Raw genomic sequence first — 27,447 nt, 5'->3', positions numbered from 1 at the left:
CACTAGTCCCCTCCTCTTAAAGATTCCACCAAACTGATCACCAACCTTTCAGCATATGAACTTTTGGGGGGACAAACCATATCTAAGTTATGCACCTTGGCTATTTCTCCTACGTAGAAGGAAATTGAATCCATTGCCTCTTGGTCTCCCATTTTGTCATAGGAGTTTAATGATTTACAGATAGCTTTCCTCTTAGATTATTGATTATAATATCCAGGATTCCCATGATAGAAAATAGATATCATTCAAATAAAATGACTGGTGGTGGAAATACATGTGTTTAAGAACATTACTTAAAATGAATATTTTTAGTTATTCACTGTTTTTTACTCCTCAGATTCATTATAACTACTTAAATATGTAGAGAGAGGAATCTAAATGTGTCTGTAACAAAGTATTTTCTTATTCATTAATGTAGTTGCTTCTCTCTGATTCCCAGGACACTCATCCTTTCCCATGTATAATGTTGAGCAGTTGAAACATTAAAATGTTCACTGAATAACTGAACTTGCTTGGGCTTCCATGGCCAAAGTGTATCATATCTGTAAAAGTTGTAAGTTAGACATGCTGATACACAGGTGTCATCCCAGCCCCTAGGAAGCTGAGAATGGAGAGTAAGAGGTTCTAAACCACCCTGGAATGGATAGCATGCCTCTGTTAAAGAAAGAAAGAAAGAAAGAAAGAAAGAAAGAAAGAAAGAAAGAAAGAAAGAAAAGAAAGAAAGAAAGAAAGAAAGAAAGAAAGAAAGAAAGAAAGAAAGAAAGAAAGAAAGAAAGAAAGAAAGAAGAAAGAGAGAAAGAGAGAAAGAGAGAAAGAGAGAGAGAGAGAGAGAGAGAGAGAGAGAGAGAGAGAGAGAAAGAGAGAAAGAAAGAAAGAAAGAGAGAAAGAGAGAAAGAGAGAAAGAGAGAGAAGAGAGAAAGAGAGAGAGAGAGAGAAGAGAGAAAGAGAGAAAGAGAGAAAGAGAGAAGAGAGAGAGAAAGAGAGAGAGAGAGAAAGAGAGAAAGAAAGAAAGAAAGAAAGAAAGAAAGAAAGAAAGAAAGAAAGAAAGAAAGAGAGAAAAGAAAGAAAAGTAGGGAGGGAGGGAGGGAGAGAAAAAAAGAAAGGGAGGAAGGCAGGCAGGCAAGTTTTCAGAGGAAATACACTGAAATTTCTAAATAGAAAAAATTTGGTTTATTTTTTCTGGCAGTATGGCTACGGTTTCTTCCTTGTAGATTGCAAATGATGCTACCATCTATCTGCATTATCAGAATTACTTTATTTCTGGACAAGTCCCAGTAACTATTCTTGCCAGATTGCTACTGGTGTAGGTTTTTGTAAGCTGGTGTTGATCCTAAGCAGAGAACTAGAATTCCAGCATGTGTCCAGTTCCATTTCTCAGGCCTCTAAACTATGTGACTTTCTTGATAATGACATACACACTGGCCTGTGCCACAGGCCTGACTTGCCTCATCAGCAAATCACAAAAAGTAAAGAAGAAGATGAAGTGAAGGAAAATAATTTAGCAAACAGCTTCAGTTGATATGATTTATCATTTTAGAACATACTTAGATGCACATATATTTTTAAATTTTTATTGTAAAGGTGACATAGAGATGTTACAGTTACATGAATCAAATAAATCATATATTTCTTTTTGAGCAATGGCACATCTTCCTTTGCTCTACCCCAGATTTTCCCACCCCCAAGATGTATAGTCCATTTTCAACATAGTGTCTAGTGAGTGTCATTGCTGCCTTTATTCTAGTTGATCCTTGCTGTAGATGAGATCTTATTATTCCACATTTGCCAGGAAAGAACAGCACTTGGGGACCTTTGGTGCCTTGTGCTTGATTATCTAAGAGGCGACAGAGTCAGGTCTATGGATTGGACTGAGTCTACATTCTTTCCATCACACCATTTCCTGAATCCACTCTAGAACTGGCAGACTGAGAGATGGAACTGAACACGTGTGAAAGACTTGTTACCATTGCATATGTCCATCAAGAAGGCCGTACAGCAGGGGGAAGGGAAAAGTGCCAAAATCTGAGTTTGAAGCTGTAGCTGTCTGACAGAAACTGAGACACTAGGAAGAGAAATGAACCACTAGGAGACATTTTAAATGATTTGAAAACCACTTGCCCCCTCGCCATCTGAATCTCTGAAATACTATTTAGGAAGCACTGACTTTGAATGCAAGACCATATGTGTTTTACTTGCATTATAACTCAAAGAAACCTTTTCAGGGTGTAGGTATTTGAGAGAGGGGATTGAACTAACAAGGAAAATTAAAGCAGATGAATATGGTCAAAGTAGATTGTATCTATGAAAACTAAATAATGAAGCCTGCTGAAATTGGTTTGGGAAAGCAGGAAATGGAAAGAAATTGAGGGGATGAGATTGATTGGAATACATTGTAAACATTTGTAAAAATGACACAGTAAAATCCTCCTCTGTTAAACTAATTTATGCTAATAAAAAGTATATATTTTCACTCAATGTCATTAGATTTGGAGCTTAAGTATCCACATTTTACTAGCATGTATTTTTTTTCTTTTACGCCATTCTGTATACTTTCAGTTTCCAATATAAATTTAATTTTAATCTAAGTCAATTAAATTAATTAAATCAAAATAAAAGCAGACCATAAAGGTAAGTCATTTTAACTTTTAACTTTTGTTGTGATTTAGAATTGCAGTAGGACAATATTTCACCTAGCTTTTGTATTTTTTAATAATGTCAATTATGAGTGTCACAACTGGTATTTGTAAAGTTCTCTGACTCTAAAATATCAAGTCATTAATTTTACATTTCAATAAGATAGACCTGGAATTTCAACCAAGGCCTACTCTCTTTCATTGGTGGTATTATTTTTCTTTTAATTTCCTTACCATGTTGTCTTTACAAAGTTAAGTAGAGAAAATCCAATTTGAGTGGCTGGAAGTAGATCAAGTGATTTAATGAACTTGGCTTTATTTATATTAGATGGGGAAATCAAAGCAGAGACTAATAATTTCTGGGGCTATAAAAAATAAGGGACCTAATTAAGCCCACACAGAGAATACGTTAGAAACCAGTGATCTTTCACATTTCCTCCATGAGAGAGTGCTGGACCATCTCACCACTGTTCATGTGAGTCTTTAAAAAGGAAGGTTAAAATACAGACAAGTCGCCTCAGCTCTCTTGAATGCATGAAGGAGGGGGGTGCTATGTGAACTTACATCACCAAATCATTGCATCAGGTGTAGTACAGACCCACAAAGATCATTGTCCATGTCTTTCAAAGAAACATCTAGGCAGATGTGAATTTTGTTTTAAAAGAAGGGTAACATTTAGGCAGAAGACACAGTAGCTAGAAGCTGCATCTCAATCAAGTGAAATCTTTGGAATTAAATCTGCTTCAGATTGGATTTAGGCGATTAAAATAGGGAAACCCCTGTGCTTAAAGATTTTTGGAAAGACATGCCTCTAAGTCATTTTCTAAGACCTGGATATATTTATATTCTTATTTGTGCAACCTCTGTAATCATGGCAAAACACAGACAGCTAAGAGTTCTCTTGGCCTGTATTTACTTGAAATGGTTAACACCCATTTATAGCTCATAAATTCTTAAAGTGTTTCCATTGTGTGGATTTATAGAACTGCACCTCCCACTTGTGAACAACCAAAACTGGGTCACAGATAAGCTTGATTACTTGTGGAGAAACAATTTTGACATGATGAATACAGTATTTTAGTTTCCCTTAATGTGAGGGATGAATTTGTTCCAACAGGTTTATAAGTTACAACTTCAGCCTGCAGCTCTCTGTGTTGCTATTTTTAAATGCCACATTTAAGGAAGACAAAGAAGCTAAAAATAATTCATTTTGTGAAGTCTTGGAGCTTTTGAAAGGAAATTTGGGATTTTATGGACATTTCTATAATTTTAAGTTCTCCATTATCTCAGGCCTTCCTTCTGAAGCAATACAAAGTACTGGTTTTACCCAATTGAAGATCCTACAAATACACAAGAACAACTGATTTGAAGTCAAATTGATATTTAAATTTTAATTTATAAATTAACTTTTACATGAAATTTTATAACTAATGAAGTCAGTATTTAAATATTTCAAAAACATAATGCATGTCTCAGTAATGAGTTTAGTACAAGTGCTGTGCATTCTAGGCATGAGGTTTATCTATAGATTTCACAAACTGAATTAGATAGGAGTGAGAATCCTAAGGAAAAAAAGATTTTGTGACTGCTGTATAGAAGATACAAAAGTAAGATTCAAAAGACTTACATAACAATGTAATGGGAGTAGAATAGAAAGCAAAGACTTGTTACAATTTTTACTAGGTGTTCATTGTTGTGTGTGCATGTGTGTGGGGGGAGGAGGTGTGTGTGAGTGGGGGAGTGGTGTGCTGGGTCTGACATTGAACTCAGGGCCTGGCTGCTGTCCCTGAGCCTTTGTGCTTAAGGCTCGGGCTGTACCACATAAGCCTTTTTTGATGGTTATACCTCTGCCTTTTGGTGGTTAATTGGAGATAGGAGTTTCTTGACTAGGCTGGTTTTGAACCATGTTCAGATTTCACATTCCTGAATAGCTAAGGATTATAAGCATGAGTCTCTTGACATCAGGCCTACTTTTTCTTTTCTAATTCAGGGTTAACTTTTCTAAAATGCTTCCATTTTAGTCATCAGAACACTGGGAGAAAGATATCTGGAAAATGCTTTCTGGTATCTAGTTTGGAGATGCCAGTCTTATCTCCATGCATAGTTATTTGTTTTGTTTTGGATTTTGTTTGGATTGTGTTTGGATTTTTGCTTTGGAGGGGGAGGGGGAGGGGAGGAGGGGGAGGGGGAAGGGGAGGAGGGGGAGGGGGAGGAGGAGGAGGAGGAGGAAGAGGAGGAGGAGGTCGCCTGAAAAAAAAAACAAAAAACAGTATTCATGCCCAAGTTAATCATAAACCAATTTCTGTACCTAGGGTGTAGGATTCAGACATGAAAACCTTTTCAGCTGATTTCATGTGATGCTGGGCTGAAGTTCTCCGCTCTCAAGAGCCAGACCTATAACTTCTTTTGAGAGGCTGAATTCTCTTGATGGCCTTAAGCCACTGCCTATATTTCTGTATTTTATTGCTGGTCTTGACTAGTGTTCATTGATTACAAGACAGAAAGGAGTAGTAATGAATTGAAAGTTTTGCCATTCTCAGCTCAAGGAAGAAGGAAGTACATGCTAATATAATACTATCTTGTTTTAGAATATTAAGAAATTCCTGATCTTGAATTATTTAAGTAGATTAATAGACCTTAAGTTATTTTTCTGTTAACTATACTCTTCATTTGCCAGTGTTTAAGATTTGAAAGCAATAAACTATTCTTTACATCCTGTATAAATCATCACTGATCTGTTTCTCTTTTGGGATAAAGCTAAAAGCAGTGCTCAGTTGTACACACATTTTAAAAACCTTAAATAGACAAATGATTGGAGAACATAAAGTAAAATTCTTAATGCCTCTGAATATACTTCATAATGAGACATAATGGTTCCAATAAATTTGCCCTTTTCTGGGTTTAAAAAATAATTCCTCCACTTCTATATCTAGTTCATATTCCAGTTTTAGTTTCCTGACAAACATGTATTTATGTAAGTTTTTTAAAGCCTAAATGTATGTCAATTAATGTTAGGAAGATTGTCACGAAACTAACCCTCTAATTTGCTGCAAAAATGCAAACAAAATGAATCTGCTGCAGTGACTTAAAAAGTCATGGGTTTATGTGAAATGTTGAAAATTATTTAGAAAATGACGTTTACTTATAATTGAAAAAAATGCCTGTTTACTGTGCAGCCATTTTGTTCTATGGTTGAATAAGCTAGACAAATTCTTTGTTTGCATGGAGTTGCTTTTCAAATACAGAGGAGAATGGATGGATGGGTTATGAATAGTCATTAATGTATCAGAAAACAAAAACTGTAGAAGAACATAATAAAAGAAGTAAAAAACGTAAAAAAAAATTCCTTTTCCTAGACAAACCACAGCATGAGTCTTTTCTATAGGGCTTAAAATTCTGCTTATGCTCTAATGGGCTAACAAGGTTAAATCTTTCCTCAGAGTAGAGGGAATGACCTTTAAATTTCTTGCCAGGCTTAGGGGCCATTGGGACAATTTACATCACTGAGATTTCAGTAATGTGATGTAATAGTCTTGGCAACAAGATTCTATCAAATGACAAGTGTCAAATTACACAAAATGCTGCTTGTAGTCACTGGGTCTCCCCATCAACCTCCCTGGGAAATGTGCCAAGATAGAAAACTTTAGTTTCCATTGCTGCTTCTTAGTTAGAAACTTCAGCTTCTCTGGTTCAGTTAGGCTAAGGAAGTTGGTTGCCTTTAGTAGTCTTCTCTGACCAATTCTGACAACCTTGAGACCAGTTCCAGTCCATCAAAATAGAAGACCTACCACCTGTTAATTGCAGAATACCTCTTCTCCTACATGATTCTCTTACTCTTTTGTTTTTCTATTACTCCCTTCTCCCATTCAGTTTCCCATCCCCTTCCTCATGCAGAGCGTAAATTGTATTTAAAAAGTATATACTCAGGGCAATTTCAGGAGCTGATATATTTTACAAGCAATTATTTTAGTTTCCTAAAATCACAAAGAAGACAGTAAGGCTATGTATTACCCAAGCCTGACAAGCAAGCATTTTAATACAAATTATCAAGTACTTAGAAAGAACATGAGATTTGTTATAAAAACCAGGGACTTTTGTGGACATATAGTTAAAGTCATGGATATGATTACTTTTGAATAGATGGCATCTTTCAACTGCTTTGAGAGACATAAAGAGGAAGGGCAAGATCCCTGAGTAATCATTCAGTCTTCTTTATTAGTACATATTAATTGATGTGATTATCTATTTCAACCCACCTCCCGCCAGGGGTATCACCAATGAGCAGCAGTGAAAAGAGACTTCCAAGCCCTCAAATTTCCATTTCTATTGCATTTTTAAATTTTTTTATTTCAGAGCCTTTGCTTACATTTGTACTATATATTACATAATTCCTCATGTTTGCAGGCCCTAATATATACTTTATAGCTTTTATTCTATAAGCTTTTTCTTCAACATTTTGCTGTCAACAAATCTTTACAGTCCTGTACACATTTGAATAACTTGAAACCATTTTTAACAAAGTTAGTTACTATAAGCACACACTACAAGACTGAAAATGCTTTTCTTAGAAAAGTTGAATGTAACGAAGGATTCTGACACATTAGCATCTACAACAAAATGCTTTGAGATTCTCACATGTTGTACTGCCAGAAACAAATAAAACATGTCAGCCCCATTCAAAAAAAGCACACAGAACTACAAGTAAAACAGTAAAACAGTCTGTACAATAAGACTATGTATTAACCGTGTAAGGTATTAAATAGCTTCAATGAACACATCTGCAATATACAAATGTCTTACAAAGGTGAGGAATTAAATACAAGTGCCAAACTGAACAGAGATTTAATCATGCAGCATAAAGTCAACACAAGTGAAAATAATCTCCTGTCCATTTTGGATTTCATACAAGGCATTTAACTTTATAGACCTACAACCCCAATTAGCTATTTATACTTAAAATAACAACCATCTTTGTGAAACAGGTCATATAACCAACTTCTGCCACACTAATACAGTTTGTTCCTGAAGTCCTTTTGTTGTAAGCTCATAATAAAGTAAGCAATACAAATGAATTATCTGTATTTAAGGGAAAAGAAACATTTATAAGAAAACACAAAAATATAACTGTTATAATTCATTATGAATAAATACACACTTCGAACTGGCTACAATCTTTATACATTGTTTAAGATTTAATACAGTTTATTAGCCATTTTCTTTTTTCACACAATGTATTACATCAAAATTTTTAAAAATACTGATTTATAGAAAAATGGCAAAGTACAGTAGTTCCATTCCAACTGAAGGGGCGTGAAAAGCCACTGCAAAAACCTTTTAGCCTAATTCAAACCTGTAAACATGTGCAGTCTATTTTTCTAAAGGGAATCTTTAATATTTGGTTACCAGAATTGATGTCTAATATCCTATTAACTGCAGGTTTTGAATTTATTACATGTGCTTGACTTATACAATTAGAGCCACCATATGGTGACTTGCCTTAAAAAAATAATTTGCTTGTACAAATGAAAATGGGTTCATATTTTTTCATAAATAAATGGAAAAATAGCAAATGTTCAAGCTTTAACAAAATACAGTAAGTTTAACAATATACAGTAAGTTATCTGAATATTTTCTGGCCCACCCCTTACTCTACTTACTGTATTGTCTCTACAGGCAATGAAAAGCCTCCATTTGCCACAGTGGAAGGCCTACAAGTTACCAGGCATACAATTCCCAGACAAGTCGGAAACAATTATTGCTTGAAGAAAAGCAGTTCATTGTACTTTTTCTTCATAAAAAAAGTGCACTTAAGTGCCAAGGCAGCTTTTCAAGAAACATTTTTTTAATATAAAATAGTGCTTGTCTGATTTTTTTTGTGCCACTGTGCATTATAAAAAAGACGTGGCCCCCAACAGCCATTAAGTGCAAAGTGCTCTAGCAAATCATGCTGTCACCTGAACTCAACTGACACTCCATTCTGTGATGTGCTGGACATGGCCAGTTCCACTAATGTTAGTATAACTGCAGCAGTTATAGAACTGGATGAAAGTGAGGAGGAAGAAGAGGATGTAGCCTCACTTTCTCTTTCTTTCTTCTTTAAACTCTTTCTCCTCCGATCAATGGAAGCTACTTCAGATTTTAAAGACAAGTAATGTTTTCTGATTTCTTACAATTTTTCTTGGAGACTTGTGATACGTTCGGCACTTGTCATATTTTCCAGGTCCGACTTCTGGAAGCTCCACTTGTAAACCTTGGGTAGCCGATTAACGGGGTCCTTGAGATCAGGGTCCTTATCCCCATTCTTTCCACATTTCCCAGGAGACTGTGTCCTTGCAGGAGATATAGTACTATGGGACTTCATTCCTGTGGAAACTGACTTGATTGGCTGAGTCGTAGTCACACTTTCACCACCATAGTTCTTCACTATCACTAATGTTTGGGCCTTTCCCTTTCTTTTTGTTGTTCACCATTGTTGCTTTATGGCTTCTTTTCTGCTTCTTTGTGGGATTTCCTCTTCCCTGAGCATCTTTCATCCTCTTCTGGCCTGTACAGGCTTTTTCAGGATGTTCAGGTTCCTGCTGATTGCTACTACTGGAACTCACACAGGCATCAAAGCCTGCTGGTGAGCTGTTTCCCTCTGACTGGAGGTCCTGGAGCTCTCCCACAACACTATCCACCTCAATTGTGCTGTTGGTTTCACTCTTAATACGTCAAACCTCTTCCTGGCTGGAAGCCAGGGGTTCTGACACTATGACAGAAGACTTCTGCTGACTGGCTTCTGTTACAGTGAAGGATGAGGGCGATTCAGGTGTAGTAGGAGGGGTATTGAGCACTGAATTACTGCTGCTACTTGGAAATTCAGCCTTTTGATCATTGACATCAACCGTCTTCTCTTCAGTGGGCTTAGTGTCAATAGTGGCTGGCAGAGCTTCTCTAGCTCTGCACTTGGTGAACAGCTCTCCTCCTCAGCCACAGTCTGCAGGGACTCCTCTGCTGCCCCTTCTTCTGGGGCAGCATAAGGCGGGGATGCTGCGGCCTCAGTATCAGAGTCTGAAAACAGCTCCTTAAGTGTTTTCCTAGGCCACTGCCCCTGAATACTTGACCAGACATCTTTTCGATCTTTTACCCTGCTCTTTTGAAGTCTTTCATTGGCAGTATTTAAAAGTTTTATTCTTTTTTTCTGCCACTTCTGAAAATCCTGAATAAAAACCAGTTGCCCATAGAGATTTTCTTTTTTCCTCCAAATCGTTGTATTTCTTTATTGGTGTCATCTTTGCTTTTTATTTTTCCTCTTCTTCTTCATCTGAAGAGCTGTTACTGCTGTTCTCTATGCAAAGTGATTTTTTTGCTCTTGGCTCGCTCTTCCTTCTTGCCAGGTGATCCAGTTTTTAAACATTCTTCAGTTTTGTAGTATCTTCTTTTACCATGTTTTATTTGTGGCTTTGAAGATTTATCTATACTATCTATCCATACCATCTATCCTTCTAAACATCCTTTCTCTTTTTGTGATGTCATCATCATCTTCAAAATCAGTATCTTCTGAGTTTCCTTCTATATCTTTTCTTAATCTTTCTAGAGATTTTGACACTGGCTTGGATATTACCAAATCTAACTGTACTTTGTTTTCTTCTAGCAAAGAGGAGCTTCTCTGTTCCTCTTTTGCAATAAGTTCATTTCTGGTGTGGGCCAAATGGTCCACCTTCAAATCCTCTTTGCCATTCTCATCTATGTCCTGAGCACCTCTCTCATCCTCTTTCTCACTGTCCTCGGCAGAACTTGTGGAGGCTTGAAGTCCATTGAGGATGGAAGTGATTTCTATGGATTTAATATGAGCTGTGTCAGAATTTCTGGCATCCACAAGACCCAGTTTGGATACCATTTCAGGAGTTGTATTTGTCTGAAATGGAGGTTTTGACAAACATCGAGGTTTACAGTTTTTAGGAGAATATTTTTCATCTTTGTTGTTTTCTTTGCCCAATTTATTCTAGGTTAGAGGAAGAAGGGATGTATTGTACGTTAGCCACAATTCATCATAAGACATTTATTAGTAAAAATATTAATGCCATTTTAAATGCAAAGCTGTAAAATATAGTGTCAAGTATCTAACTGAAAGCAGATAGAAAGGCCGTCCAGACAGCCATGGGAGCTCATAGAAAGTAGTCCCACTTGGGAGGGCTGAGACTTGAGAATCTTGGTTTCAAGCTAGCCCCATATTTTAATTACTTCTAATAGTCCAAACAGGGAGCTGAAGCAAAACTGTTTTAGTTCTTGTTCTGCTATGATCTTAGCCTAGGAAGTATGTTTTTACTGTAGTAAAACTAGGCATAGGGCTTAGAAGTACTGTGTGAGAATTGGGCATAGTACTTAGGAGAGCTGAGCAGGTCGCTCATCCTTAGTGCTTCCAACCCATAAAGGCATTTTCATCTCAGAAAAGCATGCGTGACAGTTTGAAGATTTAAAGGCTATATGGCTTGATTGTTTTATTCTTTATTAGCAATTATTAATTGAGAAGATAACCAAGAAAATTCTATCCAACAATAATAACACACAAGGGCTTACTACTGAGGTTCACGTAAAATTGTTACTCTTATCATCACCATTTCCATTTTAGAAATAAGAAGTCTGAGCCACAGAGTAATTACACAAAATTTACACAAAGCCACTCAGCTATCAAATAGCTTGGCTGTAAATTGAAACTGCTGTATGGTCAGTATGTTAAGCAACTAGCCCTTGGTCATTCCTCTTCACCTTTGTGAGACTTCCATACTTACAAGTAAAATTCGTTTATGCAAATATTTTAAAGCAGAATAGTGTGATGCCAGAGGGAAATAAAATAATAACTTTTTTTTAAATCAAGCAAGATTATTTGACTTCTTTGTTGTTTTATAAATATGAATTAAGCATTTTATGTATAGTTCTAATGATTAAGCTCAAAGGCTTATACTTTCTAGGTAGGTACTCTACCACTACCAGTCCCTAAACCATTATTTTTTAGTCCTTCCATACACATATGAAAAAGAAATTTCAATGCTGGCACATTCTCTTTCCCTACATTACAACTACAGTCTTAAAAATGGAAAAATTTTAGTATTAACTCTTATATCTGATGTAGAGTAGTAGAGGCAAATAAGTACACACACTCTTATATTTATGTTGTCACCTCCTTGGACTTCAGTTAGAGAAGAGAAAATGTCTGATGTTGAAACTCTTAGGGAGTGTTAATGGCACTTTTTAAATGAGCTTGCAGTGGTGTAGCTCATGTGTACTGTGAGTGTATTTGACAGCTGTATCAAAGACCTGACAGGCCACAGAGATGAGAACCACAACAAGATACATTAAAATATATACTATACAAATAAGGATTAACATTTTCAAAAGTACAAGTTTTCTACTGCTCTAACTTATTATGAGCAAAGGACAAGAAATTCCAGAAACTGTCTCTTATCCTACCAGCTGTGTAACTACTGAAAAAGAACAATTTCTCAGTTCTTTGATTTTTGCAGTTATAAAACAGTTAATGGTCTTTAGCCCATTTGTTGAGGGGTTCATTGTTTTTTGAGGATTTATTTTGGAGGAATTTAATGTTTTATATTCTACATGTATTTTAGATATGAGGCCTTTGTTCATTGTATGGCCAGTAAAGATTTTCTCCCAATCTGTGGGCTTTCTATTTATCTTGCAAACTATGTCCTTTGCTGTGCAGAAGCTATGCAGTTTGATGCAGTCCCATTTGTACAACCTTTTTTTGATTTGTTGCATTTCTGGGCCTTTATTAAGGAAGTTTCATCCTGTGCCATGGAACCCAAGTGTTTCTCCTATTCTTTCTTGTAGTATTTTCAGGGTATCTGATTTTACTTTGAGGTCTTTGATTCATTTGGAATTGATTGGTGCAGAGTGATATATAAGGATCTAGTTTTAGTTTGTTACAGGTGTTGATCCAGTTTTGCCAGCACCATTTGTTGAAGAAACTGTCTTTCTTCCATCCTATTTTTTTAGCTCCTTTATCAAAGATTAAGTAGCCATAGTCCTGCAGATTCATTTCTGGGTCCTCAATTCTGTTCCATTGGTCCTCAGGCCTGTTCTTTTGCCAGTGCCAAGCTATTTTTATTACTATAGCTTCATAATACAGCTTGAAGTTTGGTATTGAAATTCCTCCAGCACTGTTCTTTCTACTTGCTATACAGGGTGGTTTTTGTTGTTGTTGTTGTTCCATATGAATTTCTGGATTGCTTTCACTATTTCATTAAAGAATGATGTTGCCCAAGAGACCCATGAAGGAGTGGTCTACATCACTGGCCATAAAAGAAATGCAAGTCAAAACAACACAGAGATTCCACTTCATCCCAGTAAGAATGTCCATTATCAGGAAAATTAACAATAAAAAGTGTTGGAGGGGATGTGGCCAAAGGGGAACCCTACTAGATTATTGGTGGGAATGTAAACTTGTTCAGCCACTCTGGAAAGCAGTACGGGGAGATTCCTCAGAAGGCTAAACAGAGAGCTCCCCCACGACCCAGCAGCCCAACTTTGGGGCATCTACCCAAAAGATTACAAGCAAGATCACACTAAACCCACCAACACAAGTAAGTTCATTGTAGCACATTTGTCATTGCTACAATATGGAACCAGCCCAATGCCCCTCAGTAGATGAGTGAATCAGGAAAATGTGGTACATATACACAATGGAATTCTACGCCTCTATCAGAAAGAACAACACTTCCCCATTCTTAAGCAAATGGAAGGACTTGGAAAAAAGTATGCTAAGTGAAGTGAGACAGACCCAAAGAAACATGGACTCTATAGTTTCCCTCACTGGGAATAATTAGTACATGTTTAGGTTAGTCATAGCAAAAGATCACAATAGCCCAATAGCTATACCCATATGAACACATAAGATGATAAGTGAAATGAATTCCACGTTATGGAAACAAGTATTATATAATTGTTGTAATATTTTTAACATGCCATGTGAAACCATACCCTTTTTTTTCTCTCGTTTTCCCTTCCTGTGGTTTTACCCCTGCTATCACTCTATCTGATCTTAATACTCTGCATACTGTATATACATGTATTGGAACAAGGGAAGGGAAAGGGAATACCAAACTCAAGAGACAAGGGATAAAAACAAACGATTCCAAAAGCAATACTTAAAAAACCATTTGGTGTAAACCAACTGTACAACCCATGGGAGGGGAGGGGAAATGGGGAAGGAGGAGGCAGGGGAAAATGAAGGAGGAGGTAACAAGTTGCATAAGAAATATACTCACTGCCTTATATATCAAACTGTAACCCCTCTGTACTTCACTTTGACAATAAAGAAGGAAAAATAAACATTTAATGGGACATGGATTAAAGTGATATAGTACTCACTTAACAAACATGATGCTCTAGATTCAACCCCCAATACCATAAAAAAGTAATGGACTAAATTATAGTTCTTGATTTCTTTGATAAAGTAATAAAAACTCAGAACTCTTTCTCTTGAACAATATTCAGTTACTACACTTTTGTGGGAATGCAAACTTGTTTAACCACTTTAGAAAGCAGTATGGAGGCTCTTCAAAAGACATAGAGCTTCTCTATGACCCAGCAATCTCACTCTTTGGTATTTATCCAAAGGACCACAAACCAAGCTTCACTAAAGCAACCAGCACAACCAAGTTCATTGCAGCATTGTTTACCATAGCTAAGACAAGGAATCAACTCCAATGCCCCTCATGGGATAAATGGATCAGGAAAATGTGATACACACACACACACACACACACACACACACACACACACACACACACACACACACACCACACAGTAATTCTATGCTTCCATCAGAAAAAAATGGCATTGCCCCATTCATAAGGAAATAATGGAAAGGGTTGGGAACATAGGCTTCATGGTTTCCCTCATTTGTAACAATTATAATGTACCTATAGGTCTACAGGTAAAACCAACGGATAAAGATAAATAATTACTCTTGGACATAATTAATTAAACAGCAGTCTAAACATTCACACCATGTGACCAAAGGAAGACATTCTTAGGAAAGGATCACAAGAACTCATTAGCTATGTGCACATGACCATATCAAATGATGCTTATCAAAATGAACTCTAAGAAATAGAAACAAGAGGGTTTTTTATTGCACTGTTTTCACTTCTTTTTTTTTCCTTTTTCCTTTTTTCTTTGATTTATTCCTTTTATCTTTATATATAAGCCTGTCTGATTTGGGGAGTGGAAGGAGAAGCACAGAAACCTTGGGACAAAGGGTGAACCAATTCACCAGTGATGCTCACTATGTTGGAAATGAGCAACTTGCAAGGGGACAGAGGGGAGATGGGAGTATAAAATCTGGGAGAGAATGAGGATGTTCACCACTTTTACAATAACAAACAAATGAAACAATGGAGTCCTAAACATCATCAGAAAATCCAGGTTCAAACTTAGAGATAAAATTTTGATGACAAAATTCATAATGCTGAGAATTTGAAATACAACAGGTGCCTTTTCTTGCTTGGAAGCACTGAGGGGCCAGCTTAGAACATGAAAAGATAGGAGAGTATCATGAGAAAAGGTCAGTAGAGTTGTTGGGGTCAGGCACTCTTGAAAACAGGAGGTCCTTGAGGACATGGCTTCGCTTTGTGCTAAAGACACAATGGAAGCACTTGGGAATCATACTTCTTTACCCTAATCCTGAGCTGTACACACTGGCCCCAGCAGTCTAATCAGGACTTCACTAAGGAAAAGCTCAGCATTGTTTAAGTTCTCTTTCCCACAGCAGAGCTAAAAGTAAACAGCAGCCATAGATAAACAAAGAACATTGCTTTTTCCTGTATTGTACAATAGTGAGTGTAATTTATTATCAGTGTTGTTGATAGTATAAATACTAGATCTTACAATGAAGTTTTTATGGAGCCTGCTAGTTTCTAAATTTTATCAAGCCTGCAGACTTTTTTGTTAATGGAATTTGTTTTCCAAAACAAGATTTGATCAATTGCAGGTTTTGAAGACTGACAAGTGATGAACTTGATACTCATGTCTGCTTTTGTTTGGGTTTGGTTTTACTTCTCTAACCCAATGATAACTGAATTGCAACTTTGGTTTTTGTCGAATGAAAGAAGTGTAGAAAAGAATATCTCACTCTGTTGGCATGTCTAAATCCCTTTCCTCCTTGATTGTGTGAGGGAGAGGGCATAGAGGGATGGGTCAAGACTGCCAGTCATGTTGTGAGCCGATTGCTACATGCCAGGCAAAGGTGAGAGCTAGCTGGCCATCCAGAGTGGCAATGTAGATGAAAAGAAATGAATGGACTCAGAAATATTCATAAAGTAGAATTGTCAGTCCTGGGAGATTGATTTCATTTAGAGGTGGAAACGTCATGGTTGAGTCCCAGGTTTCTGGCATGGGCAACTGCATGGGCAGAGTGCCTAGAAAGAATTAACTGCCCCCCACCCCGTGATTTAAATCATAAATTTATTTCTTCTTCAGTAACAGCAAACATTTTAGACATATACACATAAAGGAAACGGATTCTATCCAGAGCTCTCACAACTAACTTTGGTTCAGAGGAAAGATAGGCTGTACGGAATTGAGAAGTCATAAAATTTAAGGTTAGAACTGAATATATGGCTGTTAGTTAACATTTTAGAAAAAAAGAATACCATTATACTATCAGCTGGTAAAAAATAATGTACCTCAATTTTGAAACCCATATGATAACTTTCAATCATGATCTAATTTAAATTTGGGCCTAATTCCATTATTAAATCTCCCTAAGTTAATTTAAGTGAAGCTTATTCTCTTTTCTCATGTTTTCTTACAATCTGTACACATTTGAGAAATGTAGATGGTATTCAACTTTGTTAAATATTTATTGAGCCTGATGTTTCCTATACGTAAGCTATTCCTTAAGACTAATATCTTTTTGAGTATTTATAAAGAGGTTGACAAAAATCCATCTCAAACTAGTGTAAGAAAATGTTTAATTCATGTAGTGAAAACTCTTCTGAACAAGGCAGGATTTGAGCAACTGTGAATCTGAGTGGTCTCACCAGAGCTCAGTGTCATTCAGCAGCTCTCTCCCATTGTCCTCAGTTACATTCTGGGTTGAATAGTCTTCCAAGAAGCACCAGGGGAAGCCAGAGGACATCATCCTTCTGATTTTCCAGGGGAAAGAGGTGTTGCTTCCCCATCATGGAAACAAGGAAGAATGTACCATGTACTCCTGAACCCATCACTGTGGCCGCAGGTAGAAGTTCTGTTTGTCCTTCCTCAGTCACCTATTCACCCTGTCCAGTCTCATGTGAATCACAGGTAAATTGCTTCCATTTGTTCCCCATGCTAAGAGAGGGATATAATCTCAGAATAAGACAAAAGCAAGAAAGATGGCCATACAAATTAACCAACAAATAATAGAGGTCCATCTCAAATACACAAATTAGGAAAGTACTAAAACACCATAGAATGTTGACCAAGAAAACCTTAGAATTGTAGGCCTGAAGGATTTAACCAAATGCATAAATGTAGGGTGAAGGCAAGATAATTATGCAACTAGGCAAATAAAAGATAGAAAGACCTTAGGGTGTGACTTGTAAGTCAGTGGTTGGTAAAGTTTTATAAAGTTCAAAAGACAAGGACATTCAAAGATGAATTGAAAGTGTATATACCATAACTACTCTAAGTCCTTGTGGGTGAGCTGGGAGCTCTAACTAATAATAAAAGAGACTGAAAACAATTGAAAAGGATTCAAAAAAGTACTGCAAAGATGACAAATGGGTATAAAATAAGATTTTAAAGCAAAATAAATAAATATACATGTAGTATACTACTTTCTCTCTGAAAAATAAAGTCCCTTTTTTTCTTTTTTTTTTTTTTTTTTTTTTTTTTTTTTTGGCCAGTCCTGGGCCTTGGACTCAGGGCCTAAGCACTGTCCCTGGCTTCTTCCCGCTCAAGGCTAGCACTCTGCCACTTGAGCCACAGCGCCGCTTCTGGCCGTTTTCTGTATATGTGGTGCTGGGGAATCGAACCTAGGGCCTCGGGTATACCGAGGCAGGCACTCTTGCCACTAGGCTATATCCCCAGCCCCCTTTTTTTCTTTTTAATGAGGCTATATCCCAAGACCTTAGTTTTCTGAAACAGGGTTTCACTGTATAATCCTAGGCTGACTTTAAACTAACTATGCAGACCACGTTGACCCCAAATTCATGATCCTTCTTTCCCACTCTAAGTGCTGGAATTACAGGCATGTGCCTCCATGTCTGGCAAAACAAAAGCATTGGGGAAAATGAAGGTATTTAAAATTATTGCAATAAACAAGATAAATTTAATACATTTTTCTATAATCTTCGCGGTCAGGGGGAAAAGTCACTTTTTTCTGCAGCTGTAATCAAGATAAAACAGAATAGAAGACGTTCCAATCCATCTATTAATTATAGATAAATTCTTTATAAACTGAATTTGAAACTCTCTGGGATTTTTAAAAATAGAGTCCCTTCTCATATGGAACACTGTGCTACACAAAGGTGGAGTGGAGTGGCCAGTTAGATAACTTCTAGGCTTCATCAGAAAAATCGCAATACATAGTGAGTTGCATCTTAGGAGCTGTAGCCTAATAGACCCTGAAACATTTGCTAAGTGAATGCATGTTGATGTTGATTTGCATATGTTAATTATCTGTGGATGGAAACAGCTTGGAGATCTTCCAACGTTGCCTTAGTTCAGCAGATCCAAGATCTCTAGACAGCCAACTTTGTAGTTACTATGTTTTCAGTGAATAGAAGCCAAACGTGCTATTAATCCAAGTAAAAGACAATGGAAGTGTGATACTGACATAATTTCCTATTATCTGTAGTTTTGGATCATCTGATTGTCTCCAACTATTATTGCCATCAACTAAGAACTCATTTCAGCACTGATAATGAAATAAAGGGTTTTTTAGCCCCATAAGTTACACTGAAATAAAAGGCACATGGGTATAACACCATGAAAAGTTGACTCAATATTTAGTTGAGGACAAAGTAATCAATTTTAGGCTCAGTAAAGAAATTAAAGAGCTATCTTGTAGCCACCCTTAGAGAATGAAGCTGAGTTAATGTTAATTGACTTACCAATGCAAAATAATCTCTTGCTGGCTGAAATTAGATTAGCACCTACTTACAAGAGGACAATGTCCTGAAGCTAGAAAGCTGATTTCAGTGACCACATATTAACATAAGTATTAATTTCAATTGGTCAATATAGCCTCTACCTCCATAGCGTCATTAGATTAATTAAGCCAGGTTTGGTGATCACACCTAAAATTCCAGCACTTGGGAAATAAAAAGTTCACAAGTTGAAGACAAGCCTGAACTATATATAGCCTTTGCCTCAAAAAATAATAATAAGTAAGAGAGACTTAATTGATTAGCCACATTCTATCTCAGATACTCTAAAAACAAATTCAATACTTAACATCAACCACATACTTAAATTAACTTAATGTCACATTAAGTAACTTTGCTTTTTTTTTTTTTTTTTGCCAGTCCTGAGGCTTGAACTCAGGGTCTGAGCACTGTCCCTAGCTTCTTTTTTGCTCAAAGCTGCTAGCACTCTGCCACTTGAGCCACAGCACCACTTCTGGGTTTTTCTATATATGTGGTGCTGAGGAATTAAACCCAGGGCTTCTTATATAATGAGTGGCAAGAGTGCCACTAGGCCATATTCCTCTTTTCTCTTCTTATCTTCATGTAGATGAGGAAAGTTTCCTTTGGGGAGAATGTGGGAAATGTGACAAAAATCCTCTCTCCACTAGGAAGTAGTTTTAACTAAGAAATTTAGAAGTTAAGTGTTAAACAGGTGTTTTAAACCTGAGACCCTTTGTGGGTTTTACCCATTTGCTATAACCACCCATATGCCCTTATCCAAGAAGAAATACTCTGTTTATTAATAAATAATTAATAATATCCCTGTGTCCCATTTCAATTTCTCTGAAATCATTTGAATAGAAACTTTGCTGCTGGAAATATTTATTTTAAATAGTAAATTAGAAAGTTAATTGATAGAAGCTTTCCAAATAATAACAAATTATATGAACTATTGTGGTACAATTAGGGAAGAGGAGACACTGTTCAAAAAATATATTGCCTGACTTATGACCTTTACAATAAAAATGAATTTAAAATATAGATGGATGGGTAGATAAAGACTTTAAAAAAAAAACACCTTTCTTACAGCCATCAAGTAAATTATTTTGTATCATTCAAAATTGGGGTCAGATATGGACAGAAAGAGACATGCCAATTATTTTTATGTCAAAACTAAAGTTGCTTTAAGTAACATTTGCTTAAGTCACTTTGCTTAAGTAACATACATTCTGAGCTACAGCATGTCACATTGCAGAGATCTATCTTCAAATATTCCATCAGGAGAATTCAATCTGAATAAAACTTCAGCATTATAAAATATAGCAGCCTTTTAAAATAATACCCTACACATTAGCAAACAATCTCTATCCTGTTTCCTTTTTGCAGTCATAAAATTATGCATGGCAAGGCTTTTACACACTTCCCCTGGGGGTCCTGTAAATGGGAGACAACCTAGAAAGCAACACTTGTGATTGCCACAGGCTGAACGGCCTCACTGTTCTGCTCCAATTCTTTATTGAGGTCCTTAAAACTTGATTTCTGGTTCTTTCCCCCCCCCCCACCCTTCTTTCCCAAGAGAACAAACAAGCTATAGTTTAGGCCAATAGAAACCACAAGCATTTTTATTAATGTTTGCTTGGCAACAGTCTGGCCTTATATGGTTGCTCTATTCACAATTCATTGTGTATCTGCAATTTCCTGTTCACCATCTGGGACAGCCAGATGTGACTCTTACAAGAAGAGGCACCAACATTCTATCTCTTCTTCATTATTTCAGATGTAAACAAAGAAATAAATCTTGTGTGTATACAGTCTGTCCCTGGTTTGTAATACAGTAGAGTTATCTATCGTTGGGGCACAAATGCTGTTGTGTTTATTTGCGTGGGGAAGAATCTGTGTTCTAGATAAAGTTCAAGCTGATAAAGTTTACTTTTTTAACTGAACATTTTCAAATCTTGTAGCTGATAGTATTTGAGACTTGTAGAAGTTCTGGTTGTGACTTTTACAAAGGGACATTGCTCAGTGCCCAGATCCAACATCTTCCTGGAAAAGGGGCAGTGTGGTCCAGTGGTTAGGAAAGGACTTTAGCCAGACCCACTGCTTGGAGTCAAACAGTTCTTCCTCCTCCTACAATTTCCTCTTGAGGAAATTTTAGCCTCTTCAATCTTTGTTCTACTGTTTGTAAAATGTGGATGACAGGATACTAGTAATTATTGCTGGGTAGTATTATGAGGATGAAAGGAGTTATTTCAAGTGAATGGGGTGAAGAGCTCCTGTCACTTAGGAAGCAGTATTTTTGTGTCTAAGAAACTGATAGATTTTCCTGTCTCAAAGCCTTTGTGCCTACTTTCCCTTTTATCTAGAATGTCCTTTCATTTACATGAAATTTTTCTGTGCCAGATGCTGGTTGCTTATGTCTATATTAGCTATTTAGGAGGCTGAGATCTAAGGATTGTGGTTTGAAGGCAGCCAGGACAAGGAAGTCCATGAGACTCTTATCTCCAGTTAACTACCACCAACAACAACAAAAAAAAGCCAGAAGAGGAGCTGTGGCTTAAGTGGTAGAGTCCCAGCTATGAGTGAAAGCTAAAGGATAGCACCTAGGCCCTGAGTTCAAGCCCCACTACTGAGGCCAAAACAAAAAAGAAATCTGTGTCAGTGTCCCTTTTCAGAGACATGGAGTAAAGGCAGACGTTGCCTGCTGTCATTTTAGCTCTTTATTTCTAATATTCTGACTACTACCAGTATGGTATTTTCTGTTTAGTCCAGGCTTTAACTGTCTTTTCACAAAGAATGTAATATCAGGGAAATTTTTATGTAGGACTGCATCTCTAAAGTCAAGATCAGTGTCTGTTGTATAGATAATGGGCACTTAACAAATATTTGATAAATTCATGAGAGAAGTAATTGAACGATATTTACATTATGTTGGAGGCATGGCTCAAGGGATGAAGTGCCTGCTGAATGAGCATGGTGCCTTGGGTTCAAACACTAGTACTGCAGAAAAGTGAGAAGATATTTACATTGTAATGTATTGTAATATAAAAGGATATCCAAACTCTCTATTACTCCCTCAAATTACTCCCAAATTGTACCCTCGTTTTAAGCTATGTTTGCAATGAGATGAAGTACACAGAGCTCCTATGCAATATAGAAGTGTTTCACAGGGAAACTCAGAACATTCAGTTCAACTTCTCAACACTCATTTTGTTTTCAATATAAATAAAGTGAAACACATTAGAAACAGGAAGAATAAGTGGTATGAATTGAGAGGATTTAACATGTTTCTTTATAAAAGGTAGCAATACTTCCTATCACAAAGATTTCTTCTATGTTGTGTTTAATTAGTGTGCATTTATTTCAATATATTATTAAAAGTACTTTCTCTTCTTCAGGGCTAAGGGTGTGGCTCAGTAACAAGGAGCATGCCATGCTATGCACCAGGCCTTGGCTTTCATCCTCAGCAGTGAAAAAAGAAAAAAGAAAACCTTCTTCATCTTCAGTTTTGAATTATTCAACAATACATTGTTGTCAGGGCTATTTGTTTTCCATTGGAACACACACACAGGGTAAAGCGATCAAAGGATCTTTATAGAGGTCACACAAAACTGGGAGTTTGGTGAGGGGGGGACAGAAAACCTTCTAATCTATATCAGAACTTTACTTACTTTTGGTATTGTTATTTTAATATTTTCAAAGAATAAATTGGCTTTGCCTTTTGAAATTTCATTTAATTACAGATTGGTAGTGCCTTAAAGATAAAAGGACAACTATCTCCTTTTTTTTTTTTCTTGAATGTTTATCATGTGTCAAGATGAGCAAAATGTGCAATCATGCAAGCTAAAGTCTTGGTTTTTAAAAAATTTATAGTCTGTTTGGAGCAATAAAAAAAGAACAGTACAAGGTCAGTACATAGCAGTATGTGGTTAGTTTCTATAGAAATTCTGAGGAAGGAAAAATGATCTTAGTGAGTGACTATAGTCAGACAATGACTTGAGGACAGTATGGCTCTGTAGCCACACTTTAACGGATGAAGAATATCTTACAGAGTAGTTTGGAAGGAAAGAAAGACATTTCATGTCTGAAGCACAGACTAAGCAAAGACAAAAATGAAGAAATCAGCATGCATTAAGGCCAGAGCAGGTGGCTTATAGTAGGGATCATGAAATGCTCAGGGCATATTTGAAATTCCCTTGCTACTTTACCAATGCCTTTTCTCTGACTAGATTCCTATACCTGCCTGTTCAAGAGTTCAACAAATACTAGACAAGGAATTCAGTACATTGGGTAATACCTAACTTTAAAAAATACATTTTCTTGCCAGGGGACAGTGGCTCATGCTCATAATCCTACCTATTCAGGAGACTGAGATCTGAGAATGACAGTTCAAAACGAACCTGGCAGGAAAATTTATGAGACACTTATCTCCAATTAAATATCAAAAAGCAGGAAGTAGAGCTGCGGCTCAAGTTGGAGAGCACCAACCTTGAGGAAAAACAAAAAAGCTCAGGGACAGTATCCAGACCCTCAGTTCAAGCTTCACTACTTGCATTAAAAAAAAAAAAATTAAACACCACAAAAATATATTTTCTTGAATATACAGGGAGGAGGAAAGATGTGTAAAAGCATTTTGTTAACATTGAAACATTTCCTAGAGAAAGGTTGTAAGATTATAGAACCAAAAGTTCTTAAGTCCCTTTCAAAATAAACCTCACATGAAACCAAATCCTATCCCTTGAGGTGCACTGATCTTATAAATAGGACAACTTGTTTTTATCAGTAACCATCCCAGGCAAGATTTTCATTTTTCCTTTGACATATAACTATTAGGATTAGTGAGCATAATTAAAAGCAATACTCTTTTTCTGTTCACTGTTTTGTAATATCATTCAGTCAAAGTCTCTCCGCAGAACCCTTGGACTTGTGGTAGAGTGCTTGCCTCACATACATGAAGCCCTGGGTTCGATTCCTCAGCACCACATATATAGAAAAACCCAGAAGTGGCTCTGTAGCTCAAGTGGTAGAGTGCTAGCCTTGAGCAAAAAGAAGCCAGGGGGGCAGTGCTCAGGCCCTGAGTTCAAGCCCTAGGACTAGCCAAAAAAAAAAAAAAAAAAAAGTCTCTCCCCCTAGGTTAAAGCCTCTTGAAATTACTGGTTGCTCTTAGTATCCAGAAAGTCCTGTGGCTTTCTTAATACTCTTGTCTTAGTCATTTCAAAGTCTGCTTCCAGGGATTGTGAGAGGCTGCTAACTTCATTCAATTATAGCTACTAACAGCAAGCACTCACTAAGCATGAAGCCTGTAGATAGGTTAGAGGAAGTGGTTATCCTCATTTCTTCTCTCTTCCTTTTCACCTCCATTAACTTTATTTCTGAATCTCTGGGGTTGGGATACATGGAAGTAGGCTAGAAAATGGATGCAGACTAGTTGCATCATATTTATGTCACTGGTATTGCAATAGATTGGCTACTATTCTTGCAGGAATACTTATTTATACATTCTCCAGCAACTCATCATGGGGCCTTCTGACCCTTCTGGAAGGTTCTATTGATAAGAGCTAGAACCATCTTATTCCAGCTCTCTCTCAAATGATGTATGTACCAGAAACATTTCCAAGGCAGGTTTACTCAATCCAACCACCATTTCTACTAGAGTACAACTCTACTAGAGTACAACTCTACTAGAGTACAACTTGGTTTTCACTTTGAGATTTTTCACGTGTTCAGTAAGTACTTGAACTCTTCATATTTTTCCCTAGCTTTAAGGGATACATGAATATTTGCACACAGGACATTCTAGTTCTTTCTCTCCTCCTTCCAAAAAGAAAAAAGAAAAGAAAAAAGGAAACGAAAAGCAACCTTCTCAGGGCTAGGAATATGGCCTAGTGGCAAGAGTACTTGCCTTGTATACATGAAGCCCTGGGTTCTATTCCCCAGCACCACATATATAGAAAATGGCCAGAAGTGGTGCTGTGGCTCAAGTGGTAGAGTGCTAGCCTTGAGCAAAAAGAAGCCAGGGTCCATGCTCAGGCCCTGAGTTCAAGCCCCAGGACTGGCCAAAAAACAAAAACAAACAAAAAAACAGCAACCTTCTCTTTTCTTCCTTTTTACATTTGATTTTCCCTTATTGCTTAATATCTTTGATGCACAAGGATTTTATTTTAATCCTCTTCTCAGATATATTGAAATTGTTTTCTATCTTCTAGCTTAATCTGATAACTTAAGATCCTGAACTTAATTTTAGCACAATGATATATATTCTTTGTAAAAAAATTTAAGTAAATAAAAATCACAAAAATTACAGCTTTTGTTGGCCTCTTCAGTAGTTAGGCAACACTAATATAAGATTTTTTAAATTCTGGTTACTTTGCCAACAAATCCATTAAACCATTAAGATAGGTGATGACAATTGGATATGACTGAGTTATTCAAAGACTTGATGGTATGGCTTTCACATTAAAACAAACACTTAGAATACATTTTGTTTCTCCATATAAAAATAATCAATATAGATCAAGATTACTAAGCCAAATCAATTAATAATTATTCATGTTAGCAACCTGATATCCACTTGAAAGCACATAATACCACTACAACTTTCTTTTTCAACTATTAAGAGTATTTGGCAATAAAAGAATGTAGGAGGCAAATTGCATTGGAGGAAGTCATAAGCTGACCTTTAAAAGATCTTGCAAAGTTTTTTAAATGTTTATAAAATAGTTGAGATGTTATACTAAATTCAAGAAATAATCATGTTTGTTGCATGTTTAGTGATAACAAGTAATATCTAATTCGTTTTTATTATTTATCCCAACATAACTTTTTACAGTGATGATGTTGCATCATGTCTAGTGGCATTGGAGGATTCTTTTAAATAGCTAACTACTTAAGATTTCCAATTTTGTTCCAAATCACATAGTTTCATGTGTTCCATATTTCCTGCGAGTACACCAAAAAAATTCATGTACTTTTTTATGGATTTCTCAGGCCATGTATGTCTTTATTTAAATTCAATATCTGATGATCAAGAATGTTTTTCCCTTTTCTTTTGAAGAAATTATAAAGTTCAGGCTTTATAATTGAGAGAGCTTTCAACATAGGACTCCAGCAAATTAGTCTAACTTTTTTTTTAAGTTTTATTTTAAACTTTCCACCTTGTGGTCTACTGAAGTGGTCTACATGAACACATTTTACTCATATATTATTGCAGGATTGTCACAAATATTATCACTCAGAGTAACTACTGAATGGCTTGTGTTTAGACAAATACTAGGATTTAAGGACTAACCATCATCAAATAATATGGATTCAAGTAGCAAAAAAATAAATGAACATCAGGCACCCATAAAGTTCGAACTTCTGGTATCTCTTGATTGTTCTTGAATCATTTTGAAAGGAGAGGCTTTAAGTGAAATTTTATAAACATCTGGTAAGAGTCTACAGACTTCTCAGCTGTCCAGCTCACCTAATATGTGAGGGATTTACAGATGTTGCCTCCACTTCTTGCTGATAAAGAACTGGGAAAATAACGAGGCCTAACAATCGGGGTCTTTAAGGTGACAAGGAGGAGTTTTAGGTCTGAGGAAAGTAAGTGGCAGGATGTTTTCATCATTGGTTGGAGTATTCCTTGGGTTCAGGACAGCAGCCTATTGGCAAGAATATTAACTTTTCCTCTTGTTCTAGAAAACACATCTGTGGTCTTGTTCACCAATCTGGTCATAGCAAATCTCAAGTCTCAATTAGATGTCTAAATCAAAGATGTATTCACAACCCTCTAACTGTCCACATGACATTAGCAACATCCAGCACTTCATAAACAACTTTGCCTATTTACTTTATTTTCTGTTTTACCATCATGATACGGATTTGACTGTCTTATCCTGTTTTCTGACTCTCAAGTATGAGATTCTAGCTATGTTTTAAGAGGAAGTTGATCTTATCAATTCCTTGTAATATCATAGATCAAGGCCAAGGCTAAATTAAAGAGATGTTTCATTACTTTGGTTTTTATTAATCTAGCCCTAGAGCCTCAAACATCCTGTGATCTGAAATAAGAACTCCTAGAAACTCATTAGTTGAGACGGCATGATAATAATGCTTATTTTATGGATTATCAAGATGATTGCAAGAAAAAAGTAACTAGCACGTATAGCACAAGATAGAATCTGAAATTCCTGAAAAGTATTATGTGGCAACCAGAAATGCCAAATTTTACTTCTAAATGTATAAACTTAACCCATACATAGGAAGGCACTGATGACATGCATAACTAAAATATATTCAGCTTCTGAAAGATGTATTTGGCATCTTTGCTTTTATAATTTATAGAACTTTGTGTGTAATGCTAAGAACCTCATTACAACTCTATTTGCAGTTTATTTTCTGTTTGGTTCAGGAAAAGTTCCTTTTTTCTTGTTGGTATTTTTGTTTAGGTATTTTTGAGGGTTTCTTTACATTTATTTGTTTACATTTTTTACATTTATTTGGTTTTTTGTGTGTATATATTATATATGAGACAGTATTTCATTATGTGGCACAGGCTAGCCTTGAACTTTCTATCCAAGTTATATTCCCTCTTTAACCTGTTGCATAGCTAGGATTACAAGTACATACAACCATTCTTGGTTACTCCTGAGAATTTTACCTAACTGTAAATTGTATAATCCCAGTAAATTTATTTGACTAGTATCTTGGTGTAATGT

At 36.4% G+C, this 27,447-nt stretch overlaps 1 protein-coding gene and 1 pseudogene across 1 annotated transcript in view; one reads left to right on the top strand and one right to left on the bottom strand.

The window, feature by feature from the left end:
* Adgrv1 (adhesion G protein-coupled receptor V1) overlaps positions 1 to 27,447 on the top strand; it is a 496,777-nt gene that overhangs the window by 359,016 nt on the left and 110,314 nt on the right. The window lies entirely within an intron of this gene.
* Positions 8,453 to 18,879, bottom strand: LOC125340164 (annotated as a pseudogene).

This window comes from Perognathus longimembris, chromosome 22 (genome assembly GCF_023159225.1).
Source record: "Perognathus longimembris pacificus isolate PPM17 chromosome 22, ASM2315922v1, whole genome shotgun sequence".
NCBI classification, from domain to species: domain Eukaryota; kingdom Metazoa; phylum Chordata; class Mammalia; order Rodentia; family Heteromyidae; genus Perognathus; species Perognathus longimembris.
The sequence above is the reverse complement of the archived record's forward strand: the minus strand, read 5'-3'. Positions and strand labels throughout refer to the sequence as shown.